This window comes from Lathamus discolor, chromosome 3 (assembly GCF_037157495.1).
Source record: "Lathamus discolor isolate bLatDis1 chromosome 3, bLatDis1.hap1, whole genome shotgun sequence".
Taxonomy (NCBI): domain Eukaryota; kingdom Metazoa; phylum Chordata; class Aves; order Psittaciformes; family Psittacidae; genus Lathamus; species Lathamus discolor.
In genome coordinates, this window is record NC_088886.1 from 53,131,128 (window position 1) to 53,145,455 (window position 14,328).

The 14,328-nt window shown below is 37.0% G+C and overlaps 1 long non-coding RNA gene across 3 annotated transcripts in view; it reads right to left on the reverse strand.

Moving 5' to 3' along the window:
- Positions 1 to 1,275: 1,275 nt before the first annotated feature.
- Positions 1,276 to 14,328, reverse strand: part of LOC136012234 (uncharacterized) — an 87,558-nt gene continuing 74,505 nt past the window's right edge. For 2 of the 3 annotated variants that reach the window (XR_010611627.1, XR_010611629.1), the window contains 2 exons: positions 7,151 to 7,262; positions 1,276 to 2,711 (listed from right to left, as the gene is read on the reverse strand). This is a non-coding gene — a long non-coding RNA (uncharacterized LOC136012234). The remainder of the gene's footprint in view (positions 2,712 to 7,150; positions 7,263 to 14,328) is intronic. The other variant, XR_010611628.1, reaches the window with a different exon arrangement.

Sequence of the window (14,328 nt, forward strand, 5' to 3'; positions counted from 1 at the left end):
AAGATTACTTTTGTAACACAATGTCTATGTGTTCATTTATGGGGGGGGGGGGGTAGCTAATGAAAAGATTAACCTGAACACTAAGGATACATTTAACATAATCCTGTCTCAGGCTCATCGCTACCTCTGTGGCACTGCTGACCTTGAGAAGCTTTCATGTTAGCAAAAAAAGGTCATACAGACCTAGGACACAGAACTAAAAAATAAAAAATGCATTGCCATTAAGACTGTTCATCACTCTGCAACATGAAAATTGCCACAGGTTCCTGCCTTCAAATGACATTTTTGGGTTTTGTTTCATTAATTAATTTATTCAGTAGTGTTAATCAGAACATATAAACAGGACATTTATATGAATGCCATGTTTTCTATGGCAAGAGCAGCTGAAATAAAAATATCATAGCACCTGACCTCATATGACAGAGAAAGACAAAGGCAGAAAGTCACCTTCCAACCGCCAGTTTTGGAGAGTAGTCCAGCAGAAACAAACCAAAGAAGGCGGCCCAGTGGAATGATCATAAAGGGAGAAGTTGAGACTCCTGTCATGAGTGGACTAGGCAGTGTCTTTCTCAGCATGGGGCACTGGCAATCCCACAACACTAGATCTACATACTGCAGGAGTCGGTCATTTGACAAATCCATGACTGCAAGAAGGAAGCAGCGTTCTGACAGGAAAGATTCCAGCTTCTTAAAACTCAAAGCTAACTTATTTCACAAACTTCTGGGTACAGATCAAGGTCTCACTTTTCATTAAGCTGCCTAAGTAAACACTAGAGCTTTTTTAGTAGCAAAATGAATACATTTTATAAGTCTCTTTAATGTCACAGAAACAGAAATCTGATGGTTTTGATTGTTTTCTGGGTTTAAACCATGACAGTGGGTTAAAAGTGGTTTCAGCATTGTGAGAATGCACACTATTAAAAATCAGCCAATAAAATTCTTACCACAACATCTATAAAGTTTTGTGTACTTAATTCAGGATTAGGCTCTGCTTGCATTGAATCAGTGGAGCACACAGTGCCTCTATGGCCTGCACCTCTGAAAAACTGCCTTTTAGAGAACAAAACCACTAGCAAGATAAATAGGAAATGCAAAATAAGATAAACATAGATTGCATAGAATGACATAATTTAAATCAGATGAACAAGCAACCTCAGCAAATTCAGGCATAACTTGTAGGTAGCTAACATTTCTCTGTGATCTTCATGGTTCATTTTTCTTGTACAGCAACAATACTAAGACATCAATTTTTTTTTTTTTTTTATTTCAAGGTCATTATTAATGTGCTTTCATTTAAAATACTTTGCTTAAATTTATTTCACTCTGGTTAAAATGGAAGAGAGTACTTTCAAAAGACCAACAAGATTTGCACTTTGTTGTCTAGAACTCTCCATTTACTTGTGTCCACAGCAGTTTGGGATGACTGAGATCAAAGGCTGAAGTTAATTCTCCAATTCAAATAGTAAAAAGTAGAAACAGTTAATATTTCTTTCTTCAAACTCACTGTGTCAAGACAACAAAAACATATTGCCCCTGGAGGTAAGGGAAGGAAAAATGATCATATTAAAGATTTGGTTTTAATCAGTTCAAATTGTGAAATATGCAACAAAAAAGTTAGCATACTAAATGACAGAAAAGGCAAAAATGGCAGTGCATTTAACGCTCTCCCAGGGTACTTTTATCACAGAGCTGCGGGAACTAGGCTTTTCTCAGCAGCCTGCAGTTACCCTCAGTTCATCTGGCCAGGTCTTTTACTGAAAGAGAGCTTTTCTTTCAGTATTTATGTAGTGCAGCAGGCATCTGTTTACCTCAGAGGCATAAAAGTAAATCTGGATGTGTTTGATCCATCGTGCCACAGCAGCTCGGTTGCCTATGGAAACACAGGCTCCCTTTCAGGGAGTTCACACAACAGGCCTTGCAGTGCTAGAGAATGCCATCCATTTCAGCCACTCTATTATTTGTAGGTATTCTGCTGATATATATAAACACACACGTACATATATAACAAAATATTGTCTGTCATACTCCAATATGATTGAATGAGACAGGCCCTGAGTCTCATATTAATCATCTGTTTATTTAAAAAACATAATCCCCTTTTAAACAAATTGATAGTTCAAATCTAATAAATGTTCAAGATATAGCCACCTGTTTTGTTCCTCCACCTTTCACTGGGCAGATTGTTAAGCACTTTGTGGACAGGAGCTTGAAAAATGTTTCATACTTAGTCACAAATTTAGCTTTTGAAGATGACCCTGAGCATGGACTTTTAAAATGCTGCAGAGAATGGACAACACACCAGCAGCACCGTTCTTAAAGGTTTCCTTTCAAAAATCACTTATTTGTGAATATGTTGTAACTTCCTAAGTGCCATTAATGTGTAAAACCCTGTACATTTTCCAGATAACTGATCAAGTATGACACATTTCAACAGATCTCAGCGCAGTGTAACAATAGTCTTTTTCCCAATAAGAACCTGAGGTGCTACAGAAGGAAAGTGGTCAGATCCATGACTTCAGTGCAAAATGCACGATGTCTTTGCTCCATGTACAATGCAAGAATGGGGTAAATCTTCAGCTGTAGACACCAGCAGCTCCAGTGTTGTAAAGAACATGGATCAATGCCTCCTCCTTCTTCATTGACATGATTGAAGAACATCTTCATAAAAGTTATACATTAGGTGATTTTGCTTCAAGAAATCTTGCAGGAACCTTCAGATTTCAATTTAAGACAAATAGCAGGTGAGACGATCTTATTAAATCTGCTTTTATTTACAATTCCTCAATGTTTATAACTTGCATTTTGGCATATGATTACATTACTAGGTATCAAAACAAATCAACAATGCTCAACATCTTCAGTTAAAATGAGAAGCCTTAATTTTACCTTTCTTTATAAGCATTACTTTATATGCAGTAATAATGTTTCATATCAAATAAAAATAACAAAAACCCCAAAACTCCAAACAAAAACTAACCAACCAAACAAAAAACCTGCAACAATTTAAACTGGAATGTCTTTTTACATTAAGAATCTAGGGCCAAAGAAACCTTGAAATTGTCATTTCTATAAATATTCATATACCTGTGAACAGAGAACTTCAGAAGCAGATTTGACAGTGAAGACAAAGAATAGCTTCTTCTTAGATGACTAAGATCATTTGAACAATTTATTGATAAGTCAATGTACAGAATAAGTACAAAGAGGACAAGCTGCACTTGTTGCCAAAAAAATTGATTACGAGAATGCCCGGCATCTGAATTCATAAGTGTAAGAGTACTAGGGGTAGTTTTGCTTTGCAAAAGTCTCACATCATAAGAGATATATATCAACAATCTGAAGTTTCCATGACCTCTACTTTTTTTGTTTGGGTGTTTTTATTTGCTTGAGGGTTCGGTTTGTATTTTTTATAACTGGAAGTATGTTGAAATTCATACAAGGTTGTTTTTTTGGTTTTTGGTTTTTTTTTGGTTTTTTTTTTTAATCTTTCTATTGAGCCTGAGTTATGCCACAATTTGCAACAATACAGCTGTGGGGAAATCCAAGACAATAAACTTTCATGTCAGAACAACCAGGTTATGGTCAATTTAGCTGCCAGTTCTGTCATCCTTCCTATATAAAGTGGTACTCACATGAGTAATCCCATTAAAAACAGAAGTATGACTTGTGCGCTAAGTGCTATTTAATGGAAGGGTAGCAGGCTGGATGTGGATAAAGCAAGACTTATTAGTTGATAAACCCATTGCTTCCTGGGGAAGGGCAAGGGGAACTTCTGGATATCATCTAATTTCCCAGAGGTACCAACAATTTCCATCTGTAAAAGCTAAATACTTCAGAAGTTATATGAGCGATCAAAAGCTACACAGGATTGGCAATGACTGCTTAAGATGTCATAGCATCAGCTTTAAGAAATATATGTCAAAACTCAAGCTCCATCACATGTGAGACATTTTGAGGCATTTTTATTTCAGGGCTACATCTGTAGCTGTGTCATCTTAAAACCTGTCCTGTAGCTGGGTTGCTGGTTACTGTACAACATACAGACATACTGCAGGAGGATGAATAAACAAAATGGTGCAACAAGGAGAGACATTTTTACCTAAAACCTTGTACATGGAACTATGCTGATTTCTTTTCTTAGCTCAGTATAATTTTCTATACCCTTTCTGCCCTATAACCCAGCAAGACCCAGGTTCAGCACCAGAACCCTACTGATCTGCAGATTTGGATACACTTGACAAATATACTCCTTTAGTCCTTTTCCATCCTGCATACAAAATAAACTAAAACATAATCTGGCCACCCCACCAAGTATTCATGCTGATTAACAGCTGTCAAGATTTAGGCCTTCTAGTAGATATATTTAACAAAGCAAGGAAGACTAAAATTCTGGAATAAACCAGTTTCTCATAAAATGTAGCTCCTAGAATGTTAGCCTACTTAAACTCTTAGGCTTTTTCTCACTATCTGGACAAGAGAGCAAAAGACAGAATATTGCTTTTTAAAGGGTCACAACATGTCTGGTACTTGATTGAAAAAAACTCACAGATATTCTTAACGTTGTTGTATTAATTATGTTCAGGATACCTGACACAGCAATAACTCTGTAATAAATGCATACGCTGGTTTTGGCTGGGATGGAGTTAGTATTCTTTGTAGTAACTTGCATGAGCTATGCTTTTAATTTCTGCTGAAAACACTGTTGATGACACAGGGATGCTTTTGTTATTCCTTAGCAGTGCTTACACAGCATCAAGGCCTTTTCCACTTCTCACACCACTCCACCAGTGAGCAGACTGGGGATGAATAAAAACCTGGGAGGGGACACAGCTGGGACAGCTAACCTCAACAGACCAAAGAGATATTCCATATGACATCATGCTCAGCATAGAAAGCTGGGGGAAGAAGAAGGAAGAGGGGACATTTGGAGTGATTGCATTTGTCTTCTCAAGTATGTCTTTTCTGGAGATGGCTGAACACCTGTCTGCTGTTGGGAAGCAGTAAGTGAATTCTTCACTTTGCTTTGCTTGTGTGCGTGTCTTTTCCTTTACTTACTAAACTGTCTTTGTCTCAAATCATAGGGTTTCTCACTTTTACTCTTTTGATTCTCTTCCCGCATCCCACTGTGGGGGGAGTGAGAAAGTGGCTCTGTGGGTCTTGGTTGCCAGCTGGGGTTAAAGCATAGCAATGCATCATCCTATAGACCTAAGAAATGGGAAGACAGCAGCCATAAATAAAGAGTAACCATCAGCTGAACACTTTCAAACAGGTGGAAACACTAAACTTCTGCATTACAAACTTAAAAGAGTTAGGATAAGAGAATAATTTTAAAAGAAAGTCCAGCAATAGCTTCAAAGCTAAATATTTTATGCCATGTTCTGTTTGTTTGTTGATTTTTTTTTTATTTCAGCCTTTAATAAGAGGGGGTTGAACTAGAACAAAAATTCAGGTTGAAAAGCAGGCACATTTGACAAGTTTGGTAATACATGAATAGAACTTCAAGCATTATATGCAGATTAAAGATTGAAAAAAGGTTGTTCTTCATAATTAAAGAAACCATACGCTCTATGAAATCAGTCCTGGCAGTAGGATAGTTTGCAATTACAGCCTTATTTTTAAACAAATCTTGTTAATTCTGCTATATTCTCTATTCCTTCTTTATTTACTAAAATATTAAGATCACAGAGTTGTTATGAAAAAGCGCGCTTCACAGTTGAAAGAGTATCACAGAAATAATCATGCTACCTCTCCACCTACAAACAGGTGATAGGTGTTAAAGATTATTTTCTTCTTTAAAGTGAAAACTCAAGAAATAAATTAAGAAAAAAAAAAAAAAGTACTGCCACAATGAGTTGGTCTTGCTCAGGATACTGCCTGCATAGATATGATAATGAACAGTGTTCAAATGGAAAGAAGCCTGCAGTACTGCCTACACATTCTAAAACTAGAAGGGTCATTGGGACATCTAATTCAAGCAACCATCTCACCATAGTCTTCGGATTCCTCCAAATATTTTTAAAGTGGGAGTGGACATTATTATTTTTGTAACTGTATTTATCTGTATGGTATAAAGCTTTGACTTCTGTTTTTGTCTTTGTTTAACCCCAGCCAGCAACTCAGCCCCACACAGCCACTCTGCCACATGATAGCATGGGGGAGAGAATCAGAAGAGTAAAAGTGAGAAACTCATGGGTTGAGATAAGAACAGTTTAAAAGGTAAAAAAAAAAAAAAGCCATGTGCACAAGCAAAGCAAACTGAGGAATTCATTCACCACTTATCATCATCAGGCAGGTGTTCAACCAGCTCCAGAAAAGCAGGGTTCCATTGGATGTAATGGTTACTTGGAAGACAAAACCCCATGACTCTGAATGTCCCCCCTTCTTCCTTCTTCCCCCACCTTTATATGCTGAGCATGACCCCATATGATATGAAATATCCCCTGGGTCAGCTGTGGTCAGCTGTCCTTACTGTCTCCCCTCCCAGCTCCTTGTTCCCCCCTAGCCTGTTCTCTGATCGGGTGGCGAGAGGCAGAGAAGGCCCTGACTGTGCAAGCACTGCTAAGCAGTAAGGAAAACATCCCTGTGTTACCAACACTGTTTTCAGCACAAATCCAAAACTTTGTCCCATACTATCTACTCTGAAGAAATTTAATTCTACCCCAGCCAAAACCAGCAAAATTTTTTAGACTTTTTTTCAGTAAAATTTACCCATACCTCTCCCTTTTGAATAGAAATAAATTTAATATATCATTCATCAAGAGTCTCCAAAAGATCAATGCTATCCTTATTACTTCCATTATAAAAACTCATAATAGGGTGGTTTCATATATGGAGCTATTAGTCAGTTTCACAGACATGCAGGCACGTTTTTATAACTATATAATAGGTACAATTTACAAGCATAAATCACAGTTTTCCTAGATGCCAGAGTTCCAACACAATAAAAATCAGTCTGCCTATATAAAAACATGAATCACCCTCTACACATCAGAAATGCAATTCACTTGAGAAGAAAACTTCTTCCTAAGAAATTTAATGCAACTTAATTTAAGCTAGTCATTTCACTGTACTTGCAGTCCTGTGAGGCCCAGGTCCCCTTCCTTACTAACCACTCAAGTTAAGATTCTAGATTTACATGGCTTGCACTTACCTGTATTCATTGCCACCATCCCACAGGCACGCATACTGTGCAGCTCACATCCCTTCAAGCATTAACATCAAGCAGCTGAAAATGGCTTATGCCAGTTCTGCTGTTCTGACTGCTGAGCAAAAAGGACAGGAAATCATTATAGTCAAAACATTTCTTAAAAAGGTCACTTTAATACAAAATTACATCAATCACCTTTAAGAAAAAAACTACCTTTCAATTGATGTTATTCATCCATGGGCTAATATCAGCCTTAGTTTTAAAAAAGTTAGGCTGGTTCTGGAGAAAAATCATTAAAAATTAACTATGTCTTTCAAGAGAGATTTAAGTCTTGTATGAGAAGGTAAATTTACATGAGTTGTTTCATATTATAATCAAAATGGTCATTTGAAAAGTTTTTTTCCTGAAGACATTACTGTGAAAATAGTTTTAATGCAAAAGAATCAGCCAAAGAAGATGACTGTGGACTGGTTACGCACACCATAGAATCCAAGCCTTTAGCTCACACATGTAGCATTATACAAGTAAAATAAGCAAAATTAAGCCTATAATTCATATACCTATAAATCATAACACATACACATATTCAGAACTCAGACACTTTACATGAGGTATGTGACTTTGTATGAAACTTCAGGAGTGGATTTTGACATGGCCACTGTTTTAGAACATCTTTTGGATTTGCAGATAAAGTTTTCTATGTCTAAAACATTTTACTGGGAATGGCTAACTGCATTTGCAGGTATAAATAAGGCCCCAGCTTTCAGCCAATAATACTCACATAGCTGCTAAAGTCAGTAATAAAACTTCCAGTGACTTTGGTGATACAGGATCATGCTCATGCATCTTAATTCAGACTATAAACCACACTTACCTATATCAGGGTAGATAAGCATGTGCTTAGGAGCATGTGTTCAAATGGAAGTGAAGGACCTAACCATGTGTTATGTGATTCGCTGAAGAAGGATGGATAGATAGTTTGGAAGCAGTGACAATATCTACGGTGGTATTACAGAACTGAATTCTACATGCACACAAATTTCTTATTTAAATGTAACCTGTTTAATTTTTATATATATATAATTAACATACATACAAAAATCATGTACAAGCAATGTAATTATACAGAATTTTACAACATGTGGCATACATCCAATCTCCGCAATTTTGTCCTATGCATCATAATCAGACCCATATTCTGCTACATTAAAAAAATATCTAGTATCTGCAGGGCATCTGCTAGTGGGATTACTTACCTACACCATATTGATTCCAGTGAAGGTTTTTCAAAGCTAAGGGCTAACCTTGTAAGTTAACATGTATGCTGCAATCTTAAAAACAATGCCTCAAAGTTTTATTTTGATTTATCTGCAACACATCTGTGCATGGATTTCTAAATATTATATTCAAGCTAGTTAATTTCAAATCAACTGCAGCACTATTTTAAAAAGTGTTGGTACAAAACTAAATGTCACTTGATTGTTATTCTGCTTAGCGGAGACTACAAATGAAGGATCACTGAGGGAGCAGAAAGAAACTCCAGTGAGAAGTAGGATGAAAATGGAGCTGAGAATGTGAAGAATGAACAATTGAGTGTGAAAAAGAGAAGCACAGATGGAGAATAAAAAATTCTCATACATTGAGACAAGAAGGAACAAGAAGCTTACACAGGCCATTGAGCTGTGCTGTTGTCACTTTTTGAGGGTTGGCATAGTCACACAGTGATAATCTGGCATAGTGCTTTCTTCAAGTGAAGGTTGACTTAAGAAAGGTTGACTACATTGAAATAATAACTCACAAGATGTAACTAATAACTAAAACATAATTTTCTATGCTCTGCAACCCCCTCATATCCATCCTTTGTATCCCCTTGTCAAGGGTACACAATCTGGTATGCATGAATATACTGGAGACTTCAGTCCCTTTTAAAAGCAACCAACTCTTTCAAACTTGCAGCCCTACCCAGAAGAAACAACTGAGATGAGAAGCTTGCTGCTCTGTGAGCAGAGCATCCTGAGCTCACGTGACGTTTCTGTCATGCTGTGCTGGGGTTGTTCTCCTTGAAGGTAAGGAACCATCCTGAAGAGCTGCAGACATGCTGCTGCCCCCTGGCTCTGGAAAAGCCATTGCAACATAACTGCAATGGCAGGAGTGGAATTGTTCACTTTCCAGTTTTTCAAACCATGGTTTCTAAAGGTAACTGCGGTAATTAGTCCTAAATGTGCCATAGAGAAATGTACGAGAACATTTCCAGCAGGTAAGGTTTTTTAAAAGTCTTTGCCAACACTTTGATCACAGAATGAATTGTCTGGAATACTGTGAACTCTTACGAAAAATGAAACTGGGGTGTTGCATCAATGAAAGATATTTTATTGTATTCTGTCAATGAGACATATGCTATTATATTGTAAAGGTACAGATTCAGACTATAAAATCAGCTTTCCATTTCTCTTAATAAGAGACTTTACCAAAAGTAAATTACATGAGTTTTCATCTCTGTATTCTTAATAAGGAGGTGGTTTTTTTTTTTTGCTTTTTGTTAGAAAGCTAATATAGTATTTATGAAGTCTGTGCACTGAGGAGTTAAGGACTAATACTGAATATTCAAAATGTTACAGGATTTTTAATCAAAAGGGAGTATGATAATATAAAAACCAAAGCATTTTGTCAAGAAAAAAAAAAAAAAAAAAAGAAAGGGTAACAAAAAAAGAGGAATGTTTAATATTGTACGAAGGGAAGGGTAAAGATGGCGAAAGCCAACTAGCATTTCATAAATTAAAACAGGGTGTATTTTTTTAAAACAGAAGATGCCTTCTAGACTTCATTTGTGTTTTCAGATGAAAGAAGCAACTCTCTAAAGAGAGCAAATATAGACACTGAAAAATCATCACTGCATCTAAAAAGAAATGTGTTCTTATTTTATAACCATAAAACTATGGACTGCATCTTTTATTATTTAAGGGGTCTTGCTTTTCTGTTCTGTCAAGAAGACTTCAAGGTCAAAATGTCTGTGTACTTAATGCCACTTTAGATGCCAACGAAAGGAGATTACAAGAAAAATGAGAACCCTGGGGCTTGCCAGGCCTTTCTGGGTTAAATGCACCTCGTAAAGGCAAGGTTATATAAATGAAGAGAATCCATCACCTGATATTGTCATGGGGAATTTATTCACATTAAAAAAAAAATAATAAATAGGTTAATAATACAAAATAGCAGAATGTAGTGTGTATGAAAAAGAAAATTTAACAGTATAATATGTATAATAGAAAGTCACAAATTCTGCTATTATTTCAAGTGTAGGGGGAAGTACTTGTTAGATGTCGGAGAAGAACTTCAAATGAGGCTAAACCTTTTCAAGTTGGCATAGTCTGTTCCTTAGAAACATAAGGACCTGCTGAAGGTAATCCAAGATTGAAGGGAACTTGTCTAGAATCCAGGAAGGTAGGAGAAACTTGCCCACATCTCAAAAACATAAAATTTACATCTATTTATATTAGAAAAATGTACTAAAGTGTGCAACCCAAGGAATCCTGTTGGTGGCAACATTTCAGATGACAATATTGTTTATCATCAGTGTAGACACACATGTGGAGAGAAGTTTCCCTGTCACAGAGTTTCAGCACTCTGTAATAGTTGTAGTCTTGCCCAGAAAGATACAGTAAGAGTTGCTTCTCTTGACTTACTGTAGAATGGCTAAACAGATTTTCAAGGTCTCCACAATCTCTGTTTTTCTTAAGGATTGATGGATTTTTACTTTTTTGTTTCTCTGTTTCAGTCCTCTCACGTTGTTGGAGATAGGGCAACAAGACATGAAGCCACATCTTATTATAATAAGAAACTCAACTCAACATGCTAGACATACGATTTGTTAGTCATAAATCCTGCATTAAAATCAACAACTCTGAACAGCTGAGTTCAGTAAAGACAGTGCACATGTTTAGCTATTTAATTTCCTTTTCTCAATACCCTGATAGAAGTAAATGAGGGTTTCCTGATAAGTTTAAGGTCTAGAGAAAATTCTTTCCATCCGTTTGTTATCCTTGGTGTTCAGATTTGGAGCAATATTCCTCTTTGGTACACAGATGTAATCAAATGCTGATATCAAGTAGATCAAAGACGGAATTACTCCTCTGGAATTTATAGCAAATTTTACTGCTGCTAATTGAAAAGAGTATGCCTTTTTGTAGAGACTATATACTGCTGTAGTGGAGGCAATACATTAAACAAGGCAAAGAAAGGTGTCAGGAAACAGTTTGTACACAGTTTCCAGGAGTAAAAGCTGTCAGAAAAGGAAGAAGAAAAAGAGCCCTTTACAAAGGGGTTTAAGTGAGGAAAGAGACTGAGACCAGGATGAAAGGAAGAGAAGCAATGAAGAGAGAGGAGATGCACAGAAGGTTAAGGGACCAGAGTCTGACTGCTGGTTCAGAAGGACAAATGGGTTTAGAGCTACAAAACTTTCTCTGCCAGAAGAACCGCCCCCCCAGACTAGTTGAAAACGAGGCCTCTGCAAGAGCATGCTCAAAGAAATGAAACAATACCAATTTCTCATATGGTGCTATGATATTCTCTTCCACTACAGGAATACAGCAGCTTTCTTGTCCACAAAACCTCCCTTGAAATCTTTTTGACCTTCGTGCATCTTTCATAGAGGAAAAAGAGCAGGCAGAGTATAGTTCCTGCCAGAATACTATCCTCTGGTGTTTGCTGTCTTAACCATGGGACACCAGAAAAGCAGAGTCAGCAGCTGCAGGTGTTAACATACATATTTTAGGAACAGAATGCTACACACAGGAAAGGAAACACCCTCCACTTCAAAAAGGCACCTTATCATTAGGCAAGGGCTCTAGCACAGTACTGCACGCACTTATTTTGGCCCCAGTCTCATTCTTCTTCATTGCAACTTGTAGGTTATCCTGTTCTTTACTAATGTCTTAGGCTGGGCTCTTTACCAATGACAGAAAACAGGAGGCTCTGCAGCACCTAGAGGAGCTAATATTCTTCCTTGCTTGCAGAAACAGCACAAGCCCTGTAACCAACTTAAGTTGCATATAAAGTCTGCAAGATTTCCAGCTGCAATCTTGTTTGTTGAAGCTTAATAAATGCTTTCTTACATAACAGCTGGAGGATCAAACTGGTATTTTGATTTCAAATTGTTCTGTAAATGTGGACCTTCCAAGGCATAAGTAGCCAGAGAAGTAGGTGTCAGTGACACACTGAGATTGAGCCCACCAAAGTCCATAAAAATACTTTTTGTAAAACCACAGGATTTTTGATTGACCTTTAAATCAAATTTTCTGATTTAGCCCTGTGATTCATTGTATACAGGCAGACATGGAGCATGACTATTGTGCAAGTTTCCAAGATAAGAAAGAGGGTACTCACAGCTGAAAGCTGCAGTGTTACTATCAGCCCTGGTGACACTAAACCAGCAGATCTGATGGTTTCCATCCCATGGCTTGCTTCTGGCTATATCTTGATTTATACCAACACTCTTGAAGCATTATTAATGTCACAAGAGGCAGACCTGTCAACTGGAATAAGACTCTTGGCAAATTTGCTCCTACCTACTTTCACTTTCAGGTTCATCAGATATGGCACTTGTTTCTGTCATCGCTCAACTACAGATATGAAACATGAGAAAAACACATTGCCAGTAATTACAGAGGCAAAGTAAGAATACTTAAATGAAGGAAGTTGGGCAAAAGCAACATTACTTTTTACAAGCCCAGTGTACTCATCTTTTAACTCCAATCAGAGCTGAAAGTAGACTGCAGTGCTTTTGTATTACATTGAAAAGGCAAAATAATTAGCAGAACATAATTTGTACCCTAACATTATTCCCTCTGCAAAATCAATACTCCCATATATGATTTCAAATAGTATCCAAGGGAAATACCGGGAATCCCACAGGGGAAGCTTAACACATGCAGTAACGTTTGCAAGGTCAAGATCCTCTTCTTCCACCAAGGTTAATGTGTACAAGATCCTGGACAAGGCCTATGGATCACTGGAGCCCACTCAAACCCCAGCTGCACAGAAAAGAACATTTAAGGCCATAGATTCATGAACTGGTTATAATAAAATATCTTCTAGCACAAGAAATATAAAACTTTGGGGTTTGTTAGGGTTTTAGGGTTTGGTTTGGGTTTTTTTTTATGGCGAAAAGCTCAAACCCATACACATACTTCCAAGTAATCTGCAAGTACTACACTTGTGAAAAAGCTGGATCTGAACTTACATTGAATATTTAGTGATAAAATATCTGAGATATTTTTAGAGACAAAACCACTCACTGGAATGTTGATTTCTCTGCCACCTTGAGCTTCTGTAAAACTGTTTTGCTGGGGGTGTTCTAACGTGGCAGAGATAGTGCTTTCCATTCTCTGTAGTTGCCTCCTTATGAAAACCTTAAAGACAAATTAGTCATTTGATTTTAACAGCACTGCAATTAGATATTGATTTATTGGCACTCAAGGCTAGTTACAAACCTGGTATTTAGAAAATGTCCTTCCATGCCACTAAACTTAAGCAGGAAGACTGTGAGCTAGAAATAATCCAGATCCTATAACATGGAAACCTATGCTCTAATTCATTATGTTTAGACAACAACAAGATAGAGGTTCTAGATGTTTATTCCAGTTTTATTATTATTTTGATATTGAGAAACCTTTCCTCCAAGAGAGACAAACTAAATGAGTCATGAGGGCATTATTTAGTTTGGAAGAGGTCATGTAACATTAGCACCCTGGGTTACTCAAAGCTAAAATTTACTATCCTAACTGTGAGCATCAGATTTGAAAGGGATGAATGGGTGAAGCAGCTCAGGAGGGAGTTTCTTTCATTTTCTTTGCTTTTGGGAAGAGGAATATGTGAGAAGAATACAAATCTATTGATTCACACCTATCTGTTAGTCATGCCTCTGGTGTGCTGGTTGCTTATTCTGTAGACATTCTTTGTTGTATAAATAAGGTGCATTGCCTCAGGGTTTAATATAGTATGCCTTTATACATTTGTTTTCTAGTTTTCCTTCTAACACCTGATCATTCTGCACTTTCCGTCATATATTTTGTAATTCAGCTAAATAATTTTGTAACACAAAAAGTTGGTGCCATTCACATTCTTTCCAATTAAGAATTGCTGCATTTTTAACCTGTGGATGGCCATTCATTTCCTTAAGAAAA